Here is a 22,351-nt window from a genome sequence, read left to right as displayed (position 1 = left end):
ACAGGGAACTTTGCTACTTGAGACACAGAGTAAGAAATGGAACCAGGAGCAGGAGAAGTCAAGGTAAGTGGTCTGCTTTTCCCATGGATTGGCCCCAAAAGGGCTCCAACCAGAACGGGGAAGGCACGCCAGGATGCCTCTTCCCTGTCGTACAGCAGAGGCCAGCCCACAGTGATGTTTCCAGGGGGACTAAGGATGGAGAGTAGGCTAAAAACAACAACTCCGAACACGATAACATATCACTTATTCCAAACATAGATAAGAACTAGGAAATCAGCCACAGTGGGACTGAACAGCCAATATAGTTCATCCACTACACTTTCCCAGGGAAGCAACTCATGCTTTTTTCTGTATCTGCTTACTCTTCTTTTATGCGAAACTCTATCAAGTGTAACTTCGACATTCCGAGCCCTCAACATATTAGAAGCAGGACAAAAGCCAACATACCAAACTCCACAAGAAATAGCAGACAATACTTAGATGTTGTGGGAAGAAACAGATAAAATCAGAGGCCTAATAGTCTGACCACACTTCATCTAAAGGCAAAAAAAAAAACAAAAACAAAACCTTACACATCTTAGTAGCCCCATGATATCATTAAATTAGAACAAATTATTTTTTTTTTCAAAATCCATTTCAGGTTTTATTTTCACACCTGTTTTTTTTTTTTAAGATTTTACTTATTTATTCATGAGAGACACAAAGAGAGAGAGAGAGAGGCCGAGACACAGGCAGAGGGAGAAGCAGGTTCCATCCAGGGAGCCCGACATGGGACTCCAGGACCACACCCTGGGCTGAAGGCTGGCACTAAACCGCTGAGCCACCCAGGGATCCCTAAATTAGAACAAATTATAATGACAGAACTGCTTGATTTATTCATTCCTCTGTATATTCAAAAATATTTATTCAGCACTTCGTATGTGTCAAGAAATGGGCTAGTTGCTTGAGACACAATCATGGATGAGACAAAGTTCCTGTTCATAAAGAAGGTTTAATTTAAATGAGGATACATACCATTTTAATTCAATACAGTTGATAGTGCATCACAATAAAATAATAGAGAAAAGCAAAGAATGCTATGACAACACAAAGGACCAGTACAAAAACCCATTGAGAAAACTCAGGAGAGATTTTCCAGACACATTAGGGTCTACACCCAGCTTGAAGGATACGTAAATGCTAGCAGGGGAAGCAGAGGCAGGAGAGAAGATATTCCAAGCAGTGAGAATAGAATGTGCAAAAGTTCAGAGGCAACCAGCAGCACAGGGTCAGTTTAATGGGCATGCAACCTGTTCTCAAGTCTCGTGCTCAGAAGCCTAACCCCCTGCCACTTGGTTTAATATTTTGCTCTCACTGTCTTGAAATTCTGAATGATTTTATCTTTGAACTTATGAGTGAAGGCCAAAAGATAATGGAGTATGTGCCTGAGCAGAGGAGACACTCACAACACACAGTAGGTATCCACCATCCCTTGCAGCTCCATTTGCCTACAGCATCCATCTGACAAGCACAGAATTCTAGAAGGTTCACAATATGTGGAAGTTCAGCAAGACTCAAAGCAAGTAAAAAATAAGCATGTTATTCTTTGATTCGGTGAGTGAGGGCTGTCAACATGTTCTGTTCCAACCAGAACTTGCTTCAAGTGAAGAAAGGAGACCATGGTGTTTTAAGAAACATCAATGACCTAAAATATCTTTTCTTACTGTTACTTCTCTGTACTAGTGAACCACTTATGCTGAAAATTAACTTCAAAAGAAAGGGATATAAAGAGTAACTCACAGTTCATTTTAATTTAAGTCTTTCCTTACTCATCGGTAGATGAAGACAGGAAGTGTTGATATGAGAATGTATGTGTGTCAAAAGCGAAAGCAAAATAGTTTTGTGAAGTGTATCCTCTGTACTGAAGAGAATCAAATACTTATGCACGTATGAACTAAGAAATACAAATTGTATAATTTCAGTGATTAAGTGTACAAGAAAAATGCTCTTATACATATTTAAAAACCGGCATCACACAATATATAAAGATGAATGATAAAACTCATGATGATTCAAAATTTTAATTTTTCTTTACTTACAGTGATATAAAGTGGCAAACAAAAAACACTATAACAACTGGACAGAGAGACTGTGGAAGAAAAGAAAAACTATATATTTTTTCCTGCTTTTGGGAAAAGGACCCCACAGTCTCAGTTTGTACTGGACCATGCAAATTATATAGCCTGCTGCGACAACATAAGTTTGTACGATATAGAAAGTCCCAAATTAGAGGAACATATAATGTATTGTTACTGTGATTGTTGGGAAGAAAGGAGAGATTTGAGTCAGGAAAGATCATCCAGCCATCTGGTTGTAAGGGGAGGACAGTGCCTTTGAATATCAATGAGAAAATACCAATTTTCAGAATCAAATATTGGGGAAAAACTGATAGGGATTTTAAAAGTCTTGCCAAAAACCCACTTAAAGGTAAAAGTCATTGATTTAAAGAAAAAAAACCAACAGATTTGCACTATGGAAAGACTATGTCCATGGCCGCCACAGAGAAAAAATGGCATATGTGTTCAAAAATATTTGTAGCAGAGTGCATAGAATAGCCCCAAACTGGGGCAGCCCAGGTGGCTCAGCAGTTTAGCGCAGAGACTTTTCTTTACCTGACAAATGGGATCATGCAAGGGTATTAATTTTAATATTTTTCTTTGGACAGTACATATATGTTTCATAGACTTTTTTCTATATATGAGGTATTTGGTCATTAAATAAAAATATTTAATATAGCCATTTCATTAAACATATTAAAAAACATTTGCTTTTTTAAAAAAATACTTTCAGCAAACTACACATAGGGAAAATTCTGCATTCTGCATTCTAATGAAAGCTATCAAACAGAAACCTGCATTAAACATCACAAATAAGAGCAGAACATTAAAAACATCCCCAGTAGGGTCAGGAGCAGTGCAAGGCTACACTGTCACTGTTAGTCTTCATTCTGGATAAGAAGCATACGATTTTTTTAATAAATTTGAAAACATTTAATTCATTAATGAGTAGTTGATTCTTATTCCATTTATCATATTGACAAAAGGCAGGCCAACATTCTCATCATAATGTGACTTTGTCATATTCCCAGGAACAATTACAAATATGCATTCCAACTCATTTAATAATGAACTAAGCATCCCAACGATGCTAATCGCCTTGAACTGAACTTTGTGGACTTGTAATTCAATTTCTCTGCTTCCTTTGGCCATGGATTACCTTTTCAAAATCCATGCATTAGAAGATGAAACAATGAGGCAATCTGGTATAGCAAAAATGTGTAGACCTTGAAATCCATCACATATATGTGCCAATCCAGCTCAATCACTTCCAAGTTGGGTACAAACATAGGCATATCACTTAATGTCTCCATTCTTCTATTTGGTATCTTAAAAACTGAAGATTATAATGCAGACTTCAATATCTACTTTGCAGAAATCTCATCAACCTTAAAAATCATACGTGGTAATAATATCTGTCTAGATATAAAAGATGATTAAAAACAATGTAGTCGAGGGGCACCTGGTTGGCTCAGTCATTGGAGCAGGTGACTCTTGATTTTGAGGTTATAAGTTCGAGTCCCATCTTGGGTGTAAAGGTTATTCAAAGAAATGAAATCTTTAAAAAAAAAAAAAAGTAAAATTAAAATACACAAATACATAAATAAAATGATGTCGTTGTGATTATGTTCTTAATTTCATAAGAACCAGTCAGCTAAGTTTCTGAATCCAACCTTCAAAATACTGCCAAAGGGGCAGCCCCGGTGGCTCACGGCTTAGCGCCGCCTTCGGCCTAGGGCGTGATCCTGGAGACCCAGGATCGAGTCCCACATCGGGCTCCCTGCATGGAGCCTGCTTCTCCCTCTGCCTGTGTCTCTGCCTCTCTCTCAATCTCTTTGTCGCTGAATAAATAAATAAAATTTAAAAAAAAAATGCTGCCAAAGAGTCCTGGACAGAACTCTGTGTGCAACCACCGTACTTGTTGGCCATCTCCTATTCTACATGTTTATCAAGAGCGTGAGACACAGATGGAATGATTATTTCTTACATTTCTAGATGATATAAAACCAGACCAGATGAATAAAACAATTCAGTACTCCCCAAGAACACTGGGACCAACACCAACAAGATAAAATTTGATGTGAATGGATCAAAGGCCCCAGGCGTGATCTTTCTGACATTTGTACGCACTGTGCACTAGTACCCAGTCACGTCTGAAAGACCTATGTGGCTTTGAGTTTGATATAAGCTAACATGAGAGCCCTATCACAGATGCAAATTTAGGCTACGTTAGTACCCCTTATCCACAGGTGTACATTCCAAGACCCCTAGTGGATGCCTGAAACTTCAGACAATAAGACTCTATATAATATTATGGCTTTTTTTCTAAACAGATATACCAATCATAAAGTTTAATTTATAAATTAAGCCTAGTAATAAACTAACGATAACTAATAATAAAATAGAAGAATTATAACAGTATACTATAAAAAAATTTGTGAATATGGTCTCTCTTTCAAAATACGTTAATGTACTATACTCACCCTTCTTGCGATGATGTGAGATGATAAAATGCCTATATCACGAGGTGAAGTGAGATGAATGACTGAATGACTAGGTTTTGTGATGTAGCATCAGGCCACTGCTGGCCTTTTGATGATATGTCAGAAGGAGGATTATCTACTTCTGGACCACAGTTGATAGTGTGTAACTATAATTGCAAATAAGGAAGGACCACTATACTTGGCAAGACAGGCAGTGTCCAAAGGAAGCAACTGAGATAGGATATGGCAGGCTCCAGTGCAATAGCCAGGGAAGGGAGCTCTCAGCCTTCTCAAGGCCCTTGTAAAGTGGCGGTGGGAACACACAGACTTGGATTATGTGGATATCGAACCAATTTTTAAACTGCTAGAGTGTCTATTTCAATAACAGCCTCCAGGAATAGATATTACAAACCATCACAAAAACTTGGGTTTGTATTTTGCGGGGGTGGGGGAGTGTTGTTGGTTTGCTTTGGTTTGGTTTGAACTATCGTGGCAGCAACAATATAATGAAATGTCGTGAAATAATCAAAGGAACAAAAGCAAAGAGAAAGAAAAGGTAAGAATTACAGTCATGGTGATTGCAATGACCTCCTCATATGCCTGCTTTGGAATCACCAGTTTCTTCAGTTCATTTCAAAGAAAACTAATTGTTTCTAATATTTTCTTCCAACTCCAAATTCTTTTTTTAAAAATGTTTTTGGTCACATATCACCACTGGGTGGTGCTCAAAGTCCACAAAAGTATCTGGGGTTGCAGCCAGCAATAATATGCAGGCAGCCGTGGACTGGTTTTCAGACACATGTACAAAACATTTAAAATATTTTCTCTCTTGTGTTGATGCATAAAGGAGCACAAATACCGAAGGAAAGGAGGGAGAAGGAAGTAGCCATCTTTAAAGGAAAAAAATGCATCTCTGCTACTGAGAAAAAAAAACAAAACAAACAGAACAAAAAAACCAGCCAGCTATGAAAAGAGACTGCTGAAGCAGTTTTCAGAGATCAATAATGTGCAATCTCCTGAAGGTGTGATCAGTGGCTTACAATAATGACAGAATTGAGGTGCTTATACAGAGAGATATGGTTTTTTTTATTCAGCTTTTTCACTAGCACAGAGGCACTTGCCTCTTCTGAAGCTCTGTTTTGCGTATAGACGCTGTGTGGATATGTGCTTCTCATAGGCATATGTTAAACATGTTCCTGTAAAGAAGGCCAGGGGATGCCCTTGGGACCCAGACAGTCTGTCTGGTTCCAGCATCTATCCCTTTGGGAAAATCAAATACAAAATGCCACTCGGACAACCAATTACTGCACTGTTTTAGATAAGGCAACTTGCCCTTTCTGCCTGTACCAAATTCCTGAAAGGAAGGGTTGCAAACCAGAGAAGAAAAGAATAATGAGCTTTTCATTACCTATAGAGCATGTGCTGAAAGGTCTTTTGACAAAGAAAAGATGGAAATCAGATGTGCCTTGAATGGCTCTTGTATTTTCTTTTGTAGCTATAATAACATTTGTTTCAATTTTCAGTTTCTTTTTATTGTACTGATTTACCTGACACAAGTTTAGCAAAATATCCGTTGGATAATAACAAAATAGCTCGCCGTGCTGGGTAATTTTTAAAAAGCTGACAAATAATGAGCTTTTACTACATGCCAGGCGCTGAGCAATTTGCCTCCTCATTTCCTTTAATACAACAACCCTATAAGGAAAGAATTATTATTATATCTACTTTGCAAGTATAGAAATGAAACCTCAGCAAGGTTAAGTAATTTGTGAAGGACACACAGCTAGGAAATGACAGTACCAGGCTCAGATGCACTTCTGCACCAAAGCACATGCTCTTCCTTTTCTAGAAGCACATTTCACTGAGATTTCGGATGTCCTACTTAAAGCACTGCGCCTGAGGGATGGTGTCCTGGTTATGAGCTACCTTGCTGGCCCTGCCCCATCAGCTACTTGGTCTCACAGAGCAGCACTATAATCTGAGTGTGAAGGAAGGCCTGACCTTCCAGCATGAATTTTACCCAAAATAAGCTCTGCATCCCCTCTGCTCCCAAAGGAGAAGCTTGGTGGAACATTGATTCTACGGACCTTCATTTCCATCCTTGGAAGTCCCTAGAGATCACCCAAATCTAATGAGCCATAAGGTTACTAAACTGCACTTGTGGTTTTGAGTCTTTGAAACACAAATAATATCTACCACTTAGAGTGTTGGGAGAACTCAATGAATGTGTATAATGCTTCCAACATTGCCTGGCACGCTATACAAGCTAAGAAGCGTTGACCATTATAAGTATCATTGATCCTACATTTCTAGATTTGCACCCCCTTTTCCAATCAGTCTCTCTACCTGCCACCTCTCTGCACACATGACTGCTAGTCCACCACAGAAGTATCTGCACTTCCAGGTCCCTCCCTCTCCAAAGAATCTTGCAGCTGGCTGACAAAACTAGTGTCACTAAAATGCCACCAGGTTTCTCACACTGTCCATATTAAAGAATAATAATAATACTTCTCCATTATCTAGAAGCTAAAGTTTTCTATTCTTAGCCCACTATCTGATGCTTTCAACAATCTGCTCCCAACCTATCTTTCCAAGCTTTTCTCCTCAGTTCTTGCTTTATTTCAGTCATGCCTCTTGACCACACCAAGTCTTTGTATACAATGTTCCACATGCCTGTATGTCCACCCCATTTGTCAAAAGTTGACTTACCATCCAAGACATAGATTAAATTCTACTTCCTTCCAGCCTGAAATAACTGTTTTCTAGTAGGAATTACCACAGCTTTCCTTTTGGCCACTCATTCCTCTGCACTTATTCACTTGTTTTATTGTTACTCCACCCTTGCTTTTATGGCTTTTTCCTCACGTAGGTTATAAGCAGAATGAGGGTGGAGACTAATGAAATTGTATATACTGATTTCTATACCTACAGGTCCTGAGCTGGTATATGAGAAACTCTGAAGGAATTATTTTCCAGAACAAAGCTAGACAGAACTCCTCCTCCAGACTAACAGGAGTCAATATTTGTGGTCCTGAGAGACTGAAAGCTTAAGTGGAAGCTTCTTAAGAGGGTGGATGTGAGGTGTTTGGCCCTCTGGATTTCCTGAGGTAGCAAAGTATTGTTGGAATTGCCAAAGGGAGAGAATAGCAACCTCACTGGCGCCAAGCACCAGATTAATTTTTCCTAAAGACTGGTCAACCAAACACTTCAGCAATCTCTAAGGATGTAACAGAACTGCTATTACCAAGAAATTTTAGGAATAATCAAGAAGAACATACAGTATATTTTTTAACGATTTTGAGTAAGGAGCTATTCCCTAAGTATCAGAGTCTTCTGGCCAAAAAGCTTGTGAAATATAATGTGGGGTTTTTTGTTTTCTTTTCTTTTTCTACATATTTTATTGCTTTATTTTTTTTAATTTTTTTTTTAATTTTTATTTACTTATGATAGTCACACAGAGAGACAGAGAGAGGCAGAGACACAGGCAGAGAGAAGCAGGCTCCATGCACCGGGAGCCCGACGCGGGATTCGATCCTGGGACTCCAGGATCGCGCCCTGGGCCAAAGGCAGGCGCCAAACCCCTGCACCACCCAGGGATCCCTATTTTATTGCTTTAAATTGCTCCTCTTCCCATGGGTTTGATTTTGATTTTCCAAACACTGACCACTCTGAGGAAAACACAGCTCATGTCTTAGAGAATTTTTTGTAGGTCATAATGCTTGCATTGGTTGAGTCTATGTAGGCAGTTCTACAGTGGCCAATCCCAAATTCTCAGTGGCTCAATAGAACTAAGCTTAACTTTTCACTTATGCTACATGCCCATTGCATATGGGGAGCCCTGCTGCATATAGTAGTTACTCAGGGACCCACGCTCATGGAGGCCCCATCATCTGGAAATTCACCCCGGAATAGTCAAGTAGGAGGCAAAGAGAACTTACATGAAAGTCACTTACACTCATAGATTATTGGTCAGAAGTAGTCACATAGGTCTACCCAGCTCTAAGCAGGGAATATACGTGGACCTCTTGATGAGCATTTCTGCATTCATCCAAGACAACTGATCTACATTTCTCCTCTGATAGATATCAATAAAAGGAACATGAAATTCAATAATGTTACTTAAATAAGTGAACACATTGGGAAGAACAAATAGTCCAAGCAGATTACTTCAATATGTTTAATTCCTGGTTAGGAAATTAAATTACTTCTGAACTCCACCAATATCTGTCTTTTTGAGTTAAAATAATCATCTAGGCCATCTTTGATATTTTGATTAATGGAACAATCACAGAATGTGACCAAGTGGAACATTTTTCTCCTTCCCTTCTGAGTAGAGAATGGACAGACAATAAACACTTGAATTTATTTGATTAAGAACAAGGTTATAAAGACAAGATTTTCCTTTGTTCTCTGACTTCATGGAGTTGTTGTTTGTGATAGCAGTGATTTTTTATTGCCTGTGTCCTATGAGAAGGAATATGCATTAATAAGAGCCCCCTAACCAGCTTTCTTCACATAAAAATATGAGGTAACATGACAGATGAATCTATTGGGAAATTCCTCTAATTTGAGTTGAGCCAAAACTACAGGGACTAAGGGCAATAATATTGCTGCTTTCTCTTGCTAAAATATAGCCCAAGATATTTATTTGAGAGAGTTAAGGGAGAAGAAATGCAAAATAAAGGATTTTCAAGCAGTACTTCAAAATTAAGACTGAATGTCCCTAAGGAAAGCAATTTCAAAAATAAAAATAGATGACACCAGTCGCCATTCTTATTTGCATTCTTACACCAAATAGGACTTTTAGAATCATCTAGAACAGCATTGTTCAATCAATGATGGACATTAGAAACTCCTATGGAGGGGTGCCTGACTGATTCAGTTGGTAGAGCATGCAACTCTTGATCTCGGGGTTGTGAGCTCAAGTCCAGAGTTGATGTAGAGATTACTTAGAAATAAAATCCTTAAGAGACACCTATGGGAGCACCTGGGTGGCTCAATTGGGTAAGTGTCCAACTCTTGATCTCAGTTTAGGTATTAATCACAGGGTCATGAGTTCTAAGCCCTGTTTTGGGCTCCATGCTGGGCATGGAGCCTACTTTTAAAAAGAAAAGAGAAAAGGAAAGGAAAGAAAAAGAAACACCTATGGAGTTTTGAAGTATGCACATGCCTAGGTTCAAAGACATAGGGAAACTGATTCACTGAGTCTGGGGTTGGGCACAACGATCTGTCATTTTTAAAGTCTTAGATGAGATTATGATTTTTTTAAATTAGAAAATGCATCTAAAGGCAAGACTTCTGTTACTTAGAGGAACATATTATTCTGCCTTTTAGTCTTCAGTGCAATCATCAACGCAACTGAACTAAGGAAACTGAGTCAGGCCACCAAGGGAAAGAGTCATTATCAGTACTGAAATCACATCTAGGATTTTCTTAACCAATAATATTTCTCCGTTATTAGCAGCCACATAAGTGATAATTAAATCTTTCTCATCAAAGTTACTCTCTGAACTGTGTATGGTCTTTATCTTGCTAGGAGTAGATTGTTAGTACATGACAAGAGAACAATTGGCATTTATCTTCTCTCTGTACTTGGGACAAAAGCAAATTTTTTGTGATGTGGCCCCTGTCTACCTTCACCCATTCCAGCTATACCAGATTTTTTCTATTTCACCCATTCCAGCTATACCAGATTTTTTCTATTTCAGCATGTCAGCTGGACTCTAAGTGGGGCAGGAACATGGACTAGATGGCCCCTAGGTAGAGCAGGAACTGGGGCAGGGAGCCGGCTGTGGCCCTGGGAACAGTCCAGTCTGGCTGGAAGGACATATGCTTTACTGAGGAGTGACCAGTCAGTGTCAGGAGACACACCACAAAGTAAGGAGTATGTGGGGGTACACGATCACCCAGAATTCAAAGGTAATTGAAACCTGGGGAGCCACTAGCCAGCCAGACTTTCAGAGTCTGGAAAGGCATTGAAATTAGGGTCCATGCCTGGTTCCGAGTTTCCTCAAAACATGCAAAGGGTCAATAAGCTGATTTTCATAAGATTAATTTTCTGCTCTAATAAACATAGAAAAGTATCTTAGATGATGTTCAATAACATTGAAAGTCAGGAAGATTTTGTCACAACTGTCTGTGATTATAGAACAATTAAGCAGCTTAATTGAATTTCTTTACTAATTTTTTTAATGAAAACATGAATAATTCTTTTTACTGACCCCTTTACATAGATTGAGAGCAAAACTCAATTGAGAACAAAATAATTTCCTTAGAGCAGCTCCTTTGTCCTGTGGGCTTCTCATACAGATTTAGCCAGGGCTCCACATTTCCCAGCCCACAGCACTGAACCGCTGCACCAGAGTACTGGATTATTCCTCACTCACACCAAGTCATAGCAGGTCCCAGAGCATGGAGACCAGCTATTGCCTCTGACTGGAATGTCGTCCTTGGATTTCCTTTCCTGCCTTGTGAGGTGATGTTTATGGGTCAAAGCCTGGCTTAGATATTACCACCTATTGGAAGTGGTCCCTGCCTAAACCTCCTATCCCAGGCAGAGCTGAATACCCCTCTCTCTACCTTAAGCTAGCACATCTCAAGGCATTCTCATGGGCAGCCAAGGTTGAGAATTATTGTCTTAGAATGAGTGTCTATTACACATTTTTTGAAAGCCAACAATTCTCTTTTTCACTTAGATTGAGTCCAAATGAAACTAAATTAATTAAAACAGCATATACAGTGCGACCATGCTAGTCTGCATATTTATCCTTCTTTGGTGTATGTATTAAAATATCTGGTTATGATGATTGTTTCTGAGTGGTAGGATTATGAGTAATTTTTTACACTGATTTTTATATTTTTCCATATTGATGAAATTGTTTTAATAATGATGTTTTTATAAAATTAATAGTCATTTTAAAAGAGACTTTATATTATCTAAAAATGTCTACCCACCCCCACCACATTATTCTCTATCACTTCATGATATTGGTTTTCTTTATAGCTCCTACTACAATTTGTAGTTATATACTTATTAATTCATTTGTTTCTTTGTTTTCTGTCTTTGCCTCTTGACCACAAACTCCTCAAGGGAAGGAGTTTACCCTTCCTTTGAGTTCCCATATACCCTTCCTTCACTCACCAGTGTATACTCAAAACCTAGCTCTGGGCCTGGTATGGAGCAGTTGCTCCAAAATCGTTATTGCCTGATGGATGCCTGCAGACCAGCTGCTCAGAAATATTTGTTGCTTGATGAACGAGTGAACAAACAAATATGTGATATAATAGAAGGGTTCCAGCCTGCCTTGAGGAAAAAAAATAATGAATACTGTTAGAGAAGATCAAAGAAGGCATCATAGAGAAGGAAACACATGAACTGAACTGAGTGGAATAACAAACAGGATTCTAGACAATGAAGAAGGAGAGATTTCTAGGAGGTCAGGATATCCAGAGCAAGGGTACAGAAGCATGAAAGGATATAAATGTGAAGCAAAAGTTGGGTGTGGCCAGAAAGTAGGCAAAATTATATGAAAAAATGAGGCAGGAGGGTTGGGTTGGAGCCCACTGTAAAGAGCTGTAATCACACTAAGAAGTGGAGACGTATTTATCAGGCAACTTTAGAACATACAGGCAAAAGAGAAGGAGAACAAAGGACAAAATTCTGAGAAATACCTTCTGGAGAGACAGAGATGGGAAATGGATTCAAATAGAACAATTGGAGGGAAGGAAAATCAGGAGAAAAAAGTGTGATGTAAGGCAGGGAAAAAAGAGGCTTACAGTGGAAGAGGCCCAGAAGGTCAGAAGCTACAAAGAGACAAGAACAATAGAATTTGGCACAAAAACTGATCAGTGATGGCCATAAAAAGACTCAATACACTAGAGTAAGGGATATAGGAATATGGTCAGAAGGAGGATTTCTGTTAACTTTTTACATTGGAATAGTTTTAGATTTGCAGAAAGGTCAGAATGTAGAACAGAGTTCTCCTATACCCTTCACTCACCTCCCACTAATGTTAACATCTTGCACAACCAGAAACCAAGAAATTAACATTGGCACAATACTATCAACTAAAGTAGAGATGTTATTTGGATTCTACCAGTTTTCCACTACTGTTCTTTTCCTGTTCTGGGATCTAACCCAAAAACCCCACTTTGCAGTTAGCTGTTGTGTCTCCGAGGTCTCGCATATGTGACAGTTTCCTATCTCTCCTTGTCTTTCATGACCTCGACTTTTTTTGAAAAGAACTGGTCAGTTATTTTGTAGGCTTTCCCTCAATTTGTGTTTATCTGATGTTTCTCACAATTAGAATGAGATTATGCATTTTCAACCCATCTTGTTGTGTCTTCCTGGGGGCTTTGATGTTGACAGCATCTTATTATTGGTGTAAAGTTATGACTTTTCCCCTTGTAATGAGTAGGTGTCTTTGAGCAAATTCTTTTTGGTAATGTATATATCCTATTTTTCCTTAAACTTCTGCTCACCAATTTTATTTTTTTTAATTTTTTTTATTTATTTTTTTTTTTTGTCTTTCCAACAGAAAGGTAAAATACTAAAGTGTTGCTCACCAATTTTAGCATTCAACAGTGGACCTGCCTATGACAATTATTACTGTGGTGGTGACTTTCTATTTTTCTCATTTCTTTCCCTTCTATTAATTGGGATTCCACGATAAGGGAAAGCTGCATCTTGTCCTCATTTACCCATACAGTTAAGCATTTATGTCAGCATGGATTCATGGATATTTATATTATGAGCTTAATCCATTACTATTGCTATTTATCTTGTTGCTCAAATTGTTCCAACTTTGGTCATTAGGAATTATTTTAGGTTGGTTCTGTGCTTTTCAAAATGCCTCTATCTAGTGAAGTTTCTCACTTAGAGATTTGATTTCAGCTTTTAAAATAAAATTTTAAAAATAATAAAATAAAATCAGCCTTGTAGAAAGGTTGTGCTATAATACTCTGATAAAAACTCTCCACTCATTTCCTCCCCAAACCTTGGAACAGATTTATTAGGAGCCTTAGGTAATGTCAAAGACGCTATAAAGTAGCCAGTAAGATTTTAAATTATGTGCTGCCATCTTAGAGGTGGGTATGAGAGCAGGTGTGAAGGAGGCACAGTCTCCTGGAGTGAGTGTCAGAATCACCTGTGGGGCCCCAACCACACCATCTCCTTCAAAGCAGCCATGAGCATCCGTTACTAATGTATATTCAAACAATTCTCCAAGTCAGTTGTTACAAGGGGTTGGGGGGACATGAAGGCAGAGAAACACTAATACAAGAAGTTCTGGAAATGAGAAGACAGCAGTTTGTCAAACCCCCTTGTAACCTGCCTTTGGCCACGGACTTACTGTCCTTTTACGACATAACTTTAATCTACAACTCTTGAGTTCCCAGGCTCATCAACCTCCCTAAAGCCCAATCCTGAAAGGCAAAGGGACCATCTGGACCTCATCTGAGAGCTAGAAGAATTTCAGAGATTTTAATATTCCTGGTGTGGGGTAAGCATCAGCCTTCAAGAAGATCTCCTTCACCTCCAACTTTCACCACAAATTGCTGCTTCCCAGTTTTATGTTGAAACCAGTCACACTAAAAAGTAAAAGTATATTATTTCTATTCTAAAATATAATCAAAGACTTACTGAGGTTCTGCTATCCAGATAAAAGAGCCTAAAAACTTCAAAGACCGATGCAATTGGAGGTGCCCTTAGAACAATTGTGGAATTGATAACAGGTGTGGGATAGAATTCTTTGAGAAGAAAGTTTGTGAGGTGCCCATGAGAGAGCCATAAACCTGCCCAACTTCGGTTTTTCTCTACTACTCCTTTACCTCTATTTCCTTTTCTATAGCAAAGGGGTCCAGCTACAACCCCTTTCCCCTAGCAAACAATGGATAGGTGGAGGGAAACTATTTTCTTCAAAATTCAGGAGCTAAATAAGTCCTGGGGAATGTAATGTACAATATGGTGACTATAGTTAACCCTACTGTATTGTATATCTGAAAGTTGCTAAGAGAGTAGATCGTAAGAGTTCTCATCACATGAAAAAAACTGTAACTCTGTGAGGTGATGGATGTTAACTTGTGGCAATTGTTTCACAATAAATATATATCAAAGAAAAAATATATGTATATCAAAGCATTATGTTGTATACCTTAAACTAATACAATGTTATATGTCAGTCATATCTCAGTAAAAGTCGGGGAGGGATAAAAGCATAGTGGTTTTCAACATTATCTTCTGAATAAACTTATTTAAAATTCAATTTCATGTTTAAAAAAAAAAAAAAAGCGGGATCCCTGGGTGGCGCAGCGGTTTAGCGCCTGCCTTTGGCCCAGGGCGCGATCCTGGAGACCCGGGATCGAATCCCACGTCGGGCTCCCTACGTGGAGCCTGCTTCTCCCTCTGCCTGTGTCTCTGCCTCTCTCTCTCTCTCGTATGACTATCATAAATAAATAAAAATTAAAAAAAAAAAGCCAGGATCACTGGTTCCAGTTCATCTCTACAGTAAACTGGGCCTAGAACTCTCTGAAACCTAAATAGCAAGTCATTCTCACATCCTACCCAAATTAAACTCTCAAATTCAAGTAAAGAGACACACGAGTAAATGAGCCCACAGAGATGAAACAAATATTTGTGGCCCTTTTTCCAACCACAGGAGAGAAAATGAACTTGGCAGAATGAACCTATGAAGGCACTTATAAATATTTTTATGTTCACTAATGTAAAACAATAAAGGCAGCAAACCAAATTATGATAATGTTAATGGCATTTCACATATCTTAAATTATATAATAGGTTATTATATATTTAATTCTATTTCCCATCCTTATCTTACTAAACATTTTTCAGGATCTCTCTTTACTGAATGTTCAGTAGATGAGTTGGTGATACTTTGTTGTAGAGAGCAGTCTTTTTTTGTCTTTTTTTCTAAACTTGTCTTCTGTCCTATTGCTTCCCAACCTTTCCCTCATGGCGCACAGAGAAAATAATGGGGTGAACTGGAGAGTATTTGGAGATATCCATATAGGGTTTGATTTAAGAAAAAAAAAAAAAGACATGAAATTCATCATGGAGACTTTCTAATGACAATCTCTTCCAATTCATGATAGTCCTTACCAGATGAAAACTTTGTGCATGTTGGGAATAAAAGAACTTTAAAGCCATTATTTCACAAGCATTCAAATATTTATAATAGTTTAAACTATATGTAACGGAGCCAATGGCTTTTCTTTTTCTTTCATTGACAAGTGTCATGTTGAAATTAATGTAATCATGTGAATAGAATTTGAGCTTTAACTTTAGCTCATCAGATATTTCTGAATAATGTTGAAGCTATAATTTGCTGAGTGCCCATGCATAAAACTTGTCACCCTGCAGCTGGTTGAGTATCACTAAAAGGACACATCAGAGGCAAATGAACAGAAGGATCCCATCAATATGAAGACAAATGTACCCAGTCAGCTAGACCCATCCTGCTGGCATCCTTGGAAAAGCACATGGCTCGCCAGCCTCACACACCAACTCTTCCAAATCCTCAATGAGCCACTTGTCCAGTAGGTACAGCAGCATCTCTGCTTCTGACTAATGGGCTAGAGGAGAGAGCACATGGGAGAGATGCTCCTTGGCCAGGCTCAGCTTCACCATGTCACAGTGAGCGCTGGTGTCTTCAGCTTCAGGAACCACAGGGCACACCTTCAGAGCTTACTCTGTCTAAACAGTGAATATATCCCTGATGTTATGACTGTCTTCCACATCACAGAGTGGTAAGAGAGACACTCTGTTAAATTTATAATAATTTAATTTAAATAGTTAAGAAATTCTCTCTCTAGGAACACCTGGGTGGCTCAGTTGGTTCACCTCAGGTCATGATCTCGGGGTCCTGGGATCAAGCCTGGCCTCAGGGTCCCTGCCCAGCAGGGAGTCTACTTCTCACTCTCCCTCTGCACCTCCTCCCACTTGTTCTCTCTCTCTCTCTCTCTCTCTCTCTCTCTCTCTCTCTCTCTCCCTCTCTCCCAAATAAATAAATAAAATATTTTTAAAAAAATTCTCATATCCACATGCCCATCATCCCACTTCCTCCATCTTCACAAAGCATCAGGTGCATTTCTAGGTCAAACCCAGGTTTCCTTTCTTCCTCTTCTTTCATGCCTCTGAAACCACCTTGGGCAAACCACTACTTCTGCTTTACCTCCCAGTTCCCCTCTGTTCCCTAGGCCTAGCCTTTATGCTGCCTTGTTCTAATTATCCCCAATATGAACTGCAATTGAGAAAAAGGTATGTGGAAGGAAATTTGTACATGCTGAAATTCTACTTACTGTCAACTTACTTGAGAATCAATTACTGTTAGAGACAATTTACAACTGAATAAGTGACTATAAGTCAAACACTTTCTGATCAAGAGCATTTGGAGAAAAGTGATATAGTTTTCTGTTGTTTCCAGCTTTCCTATCCTTTTTTTTTAAAGAGGGAAGGATTTTTTTTAAGGTTTTATTTTCTTACTCATGAGAGACAGAGAGAGGCAGAGATATAGGCAAAGGGAGGAGAAGCAGGCTGCCAACAAGGAGCCCGATGTGGGACACCAGGACTCTGGGATCATGCCCTGAGCCAAAAGGCAGACGCTCAACCGCTGAGCCACCCAGGCGTCCCCCATCCTACTTTTCTGCAAACATTTCATTCATGGATAATGGCTTTAAAACAGCAGAATATCTTCACTGGAAACATTCTTACCAACTTTCTTTCTTTCTTTCTTTCTTTCTTTCTTTCTTTATTTATTTATTTATGATAGTCACAGAGAGAGAGAGAGAGAGAGAGAGAGGGGCAGAGACACAGGCAGAGGGAGAAGCAGGCTCCATGCACCGGGAGCCCGACGTGGGATTCGATCCTGGGTCTCCGGGATCACGCCCTGGGCCAAAGGCAGGCACCAAACCACTGCACCACCCAGGGATCCCTCTTACCAACTTTCAATTATGTGCCAACCACCCTGACTGCTTCTTCATAGACTCCTCCCTAACCCCCATTTCCCTCATTCTCCTCCCAAACCCTCAGCTTGTAAGCCCTTCAGATGAGTGAGCTCTGAAAGTCAGGTTCAACGGGCAAGTACTTTTCAGAGCATGGGCTTCTCTGGTGTTCAGAAGGGGAATTCATTAAAAAAACATCCAGCCGTTATTTCCTTTTTATGTCTCCCATTTTGAAGTTTGATGCAATAATTAACTTCTCTCTTTGCTTCAAGCAAATTCAGACTTGGCTTCAGTTCTTTGTGAAAACAGCATTTAATATTTACAATTCCATATGCTACACAGTTTTGAATAGAATATGGAAATCCTACTTGGGTTTCAGAACAGAGAAATCTCTTTGTGTTTCTCCTAATTAAGTTCAAAAAGAAAGTATCTGAAGGAGATGTTGAATGAATTAAAAAAAAATGCCATTAAGGTAAAACTGAAGTTCCAGCTTCCAGACAAAACATCAGTGGACAATTCATAATTCAGACTTCATTTCTTTTAATATGATGGTTTTTCACCCTGGGCAAATCTCAAAGAGGGTTCTCCTATCCAGGGAAATATAGGTTCTTTGCAGTTAAAGCAAACACTTCACACCTTGAGAGAAAATTGGAATTTGAAGAAGCAGCAAAAAACTGAGCATGGGGAGACCCACGATCCCACACATACTCAGTCCCTGGACAACTAGAGTTCACTGTGGCTCCATTTACTCAATTTTCCGATGGAGATAGTACCACCTGCCCTGACTGGCAGTCCACAAGGGGCTGAGTCAGACTCACCGGCATTAGGCACAGAAAGCTCTGAGAAAGTAAAAGTGCTGTACTAGTGACAGGTGGTTTGACATCGATTAACTTTTTATTAAGTAAAGGGACCTCTCTGGACCTCTTGAGGTTTGTGGTCCTAACCAACTTCTTCATGTCAGCTTCATGGTCATTTACACGTGGATTCTTTGGTTTTACCTTCCTGTTGGACCAGATTATGGGCTGCTCTTCTAGTTTCCCCATAGCTAGTAAAAGCAAAACCAAACTATTTGGGTGGATATTTTCTCCAGAAGCCTCCCAGCGCTATAAGAATAATTAGGAATCAACATTTGAAATCTCAGACATCAACTAAGATTCTCATCAATTTGAGACATTATCTCCCCACGGTCATATCAGGATAAAGAGATCATGGCTATGGCTGCCATGTACAGTTGCACAGTGTGTGGACTACACAAAAGGGTTAAGGACTGATTGATATCCACTTTTCTGCGTATTTTGTTATGAAGCCATTAACTTAAGGTGCTCTGCTTGCCCAGAGAGCACATTTCATCCATTTGTACAAAGGCTCCATAGAGGCTAGAGGTCTTGACTTTGGGTGATTACTTGGATTCTAGTGGTGGTGAAGGAAGAGATGGCAGTGTGTAGAACCATAGCTTTTTTCTTTCTGCTTAATCCAAGTCAGCCACCTCAGAGGCTGTAGACTCCTCCAGCACCCCTTCTTGTCTCTCCTCCATAGCTCTCACACATTTTTTGTGCCCCAACTTTTTCTACTCCCTCATTCTTCTTTCTCTTCCCTTCCCAGTGTCTCTTTCCTCTCATCTTCTCCTGCCCGTTCCTCACACTCTCAGGAGACTGACTGATGCACAGGAGCCATCCCTATTCCCTGACCTCCTAGAGCCCTCATCATCAGTGACATTCCTGTAATCACTTAGGAGTTTCTGCTCATGGTTAATTCTTGACACAACTACAAAGTAGAAGTCTTGCATCTTTGTTTTATCCTTTTATCATTTTGCCTGGCACCTCTCTCCCTAGTGACCAGGATCCAGGATCCGTGCAGACAATACCTAGTGGTCTGGTTAATGTATCTTGTGGTGTTAATGGTCAACTGTGTCGCCTCAGTCATATGTGTCGTCATGTAGAAAGAAGGTACCTGGGATAGGAAGGAATCTCAAATGGGAGAATTTCAGGCAACTCTCTGGATGAGATAAATGGTAGAGAATTTTTTGGTGGAATAATCCCTCAAACACATGCTCATTTTACCTCTTTCTTTTAGGAATTTTTCACAGATTGGCTTGAAATAAAATGTCCAGCCTCCACGCCTGCCTCTCTTCTTCCTCACTGCTTACATATTTTAGATTGTCATCTGTTGTTCTCTAGAGGGCTCATATCAGGGCTTCCTAATTGACTATTCCACAGGACATAATAATAATTTTTTCAGCTGGGCTGGCCCAGAATCTATCTTTGGTAGTCCAGCATCTTCTCTTTGCCACATCTCCAAGCTCTCCCGAGCAATCCTAGCCACCCCTGTGCTTTTGGCACCACCCACCCTGATGATTCCTACAGGCTGAAGTCCTTTTCTGCGCTTCATATCACTGTACACGCTGCCTATCAAACATGTTCACACGGTACTCCTTAGACACCTCAACTCAACAGGCCCTAAAGTGAATGTCATCTCCCCACTCTGCTGCCATACCAACTTTTTCCATTTCCTAGTTATTGACACAATTGTCCACCAGCCACGAAAAAAAACAGGAGCCACACTCACAATTACCTCTTCATTTCCTCCTAATTCCTCCCAAATCTGTCTCTCTCTCAAACCCTCACCTCACTGCTAGTAGACTAGCACTATCTCTTGCCAAGACAATTGCAAAGACCCCAACTCATGATCCTGTGTCCAGTCTCTCACTTTTTTGAATCACCCTTTGCTTGCTGCCAGAATGATTTTTCCAGAGTACAAAGCTGACCACGTTAATTCTACAATAATAGCTCCTCCATTTAAGTACTCCTAAGGCAAGAAAAGTGAAGGCGCTCCCAGCAGGTTTGGGAGGGGTCAGAAGAGCAGGATCTGGAAGGCCCACCTTCAGCAAAAATATTCTTTTTTAAAATCTGATTCTTGCAATTTTGCATTCTATTCTATAATGTATCAGTCTTTGTTTTAAAATTAAAGTAACATTTCCACAAATCTTCAAGCAAAATTGATCCTGTAGAAAGGGGCATGTTTATCCTGTAGCTTCAGGAACCCCAGGCTCTCTAGTTTGAAAAGCTACTATCCTAGCTGGAATGCACATTTCTTTGCACGTTATACAAGGACCTTCTTGACAGATGTCCATTTTTCTGTGCAGCTCTGGCTCTTTATCCATCTCCCTGCAACCCAGTCACACTGAACTTCTTACAATTCTGTGATCATCATACTGGTTCCCATCTCAGGATGTTTACTTACTCTGTTTTCCTCAAATTAGACTGACCCCATCCCCCTTCTTTCTACTTAACTTCTAGATCCAACTTAAGTACCCCCTGCCCTGTGAAGCTGTCCATGACAAATGCTACAAGGCTGAGCTAACCATTTCCTGTTTTGGGGGACCAAAGTCCCACACCTCTCTCATAGCATGTATCCCACTAGATTGTAATTATTTATTTAGGTCTCTCTTGCCCCACTGGACTGTGGATTGTTTCATAGTAAGGTCTAGATCTTATTCATCTTCACCTTGCCAGAAACAGCACCATGCCTGGCACATGCCCTGATGGGAGGTCAATATGGCCAAGACATTTCATCCCAGTGCTCTCCAGGATTGATTTGACTAATCTGAATGACCATGGGGGATTTCCCCTTTCCCTCTGTCAGTTAGATGATCCCAGATGGACAAGGGCACTCTGGTCTAGGGCATATCAGTAGCTTTCCTCTCCTGCTGAATCCTCTCATGAGCTCTCCAGACCTGACACATAGTAGATTCTCAATGAATATCTACTAAATATCTGGATGTACTAATGATTGGCACCACTGTCTCTCAAATCAAGCTACATTATATTTTCTCAATCTTATCTTTCAGAGAATCCTGATATCTCTGAATCCCCATAATGTAACAATGTGCCAACACTTACAAGACACTAAATAAATGTATAAAAAATGAATGAATGAGCAAATGAATTAATATGTTGTGTTTTTCTTAAAAAGTACATGCATTCATCGTAATTTTTCATCCTGACACCTGATGTGTTTACCAATGTGTTAGGAACCAACTTTTCACTTAGAAATGGAATCTTGACAAATTGATGATAACTGACGTTTTTTTGAAAACCTTATCTGTGACCAGTGTGATTTTTTTTTAATTTCAGGCTCCTTTAGGAGTAGAATTTTTGAGTGACTTTGATCTCTTCCATAGCTAATATAATTTTATGTATAAAAGCATGATCTTCAGAGGAAGGGCTATCTCTGTTTTTTAAGTATAAATACTCAATAAATGTGGCATTGCTCTTAAGCATTTGGATATAACTACATAAAATTTTACTAAAGTAAAAAGCTTGGCACCTCACCTAGCCCACAGTGAGAGCTCAGTGAGCACTTAGCTCATCATTTATTCATTCCCTTCCAGGCTTGAATGAGGAATATAAGAGTCAATGTATCTAGAATATTCAAAGCAATGACCAATTTCAGTTGAGGACAATAATACCCTTTCCTTAGCCACCATTCAATCATAACTTAGTAGCCAGGGACCAATATAATGTACTCTTTTTTTGGACAGGTATAAGCTAAGTGGATAAAAACTTCAGGCTGGGAAGGATTTTGTCTTGCTCAAAACTTACAGCAGTATTCTCTTTTTTTTCCCCTGATTCTGCCTACTTCTACCAGTAAAAAATGTCTGACCAAACATCCTCAATATATGCATAACTATTTATTTAGAAATTGCATACACTTCTTACAATACTAATATTATGTACTTTCATAAAAGTCATCAAAGGGGTGATATAAAAATGAATAGCAGTGGAAGTTTTTATGTTTTCTTTCCTCACCCCAACA

The sequence above is a fragment of the Canis lupus genome, chromosome 7, assembly GCF_048164855.1.
Source record: "Canis lupus baileyi chromosome 7, mCanLup2.hap1, whole genome shotgun sequence".
Lineage (NCBI taxonomy): Eukaryota > Metazoa > Chordata > Mammalia > Carnivora > Canidae > Canis > Canis lupus.
Note: the sequence above shows the minus strand (reverse complement) of the source record.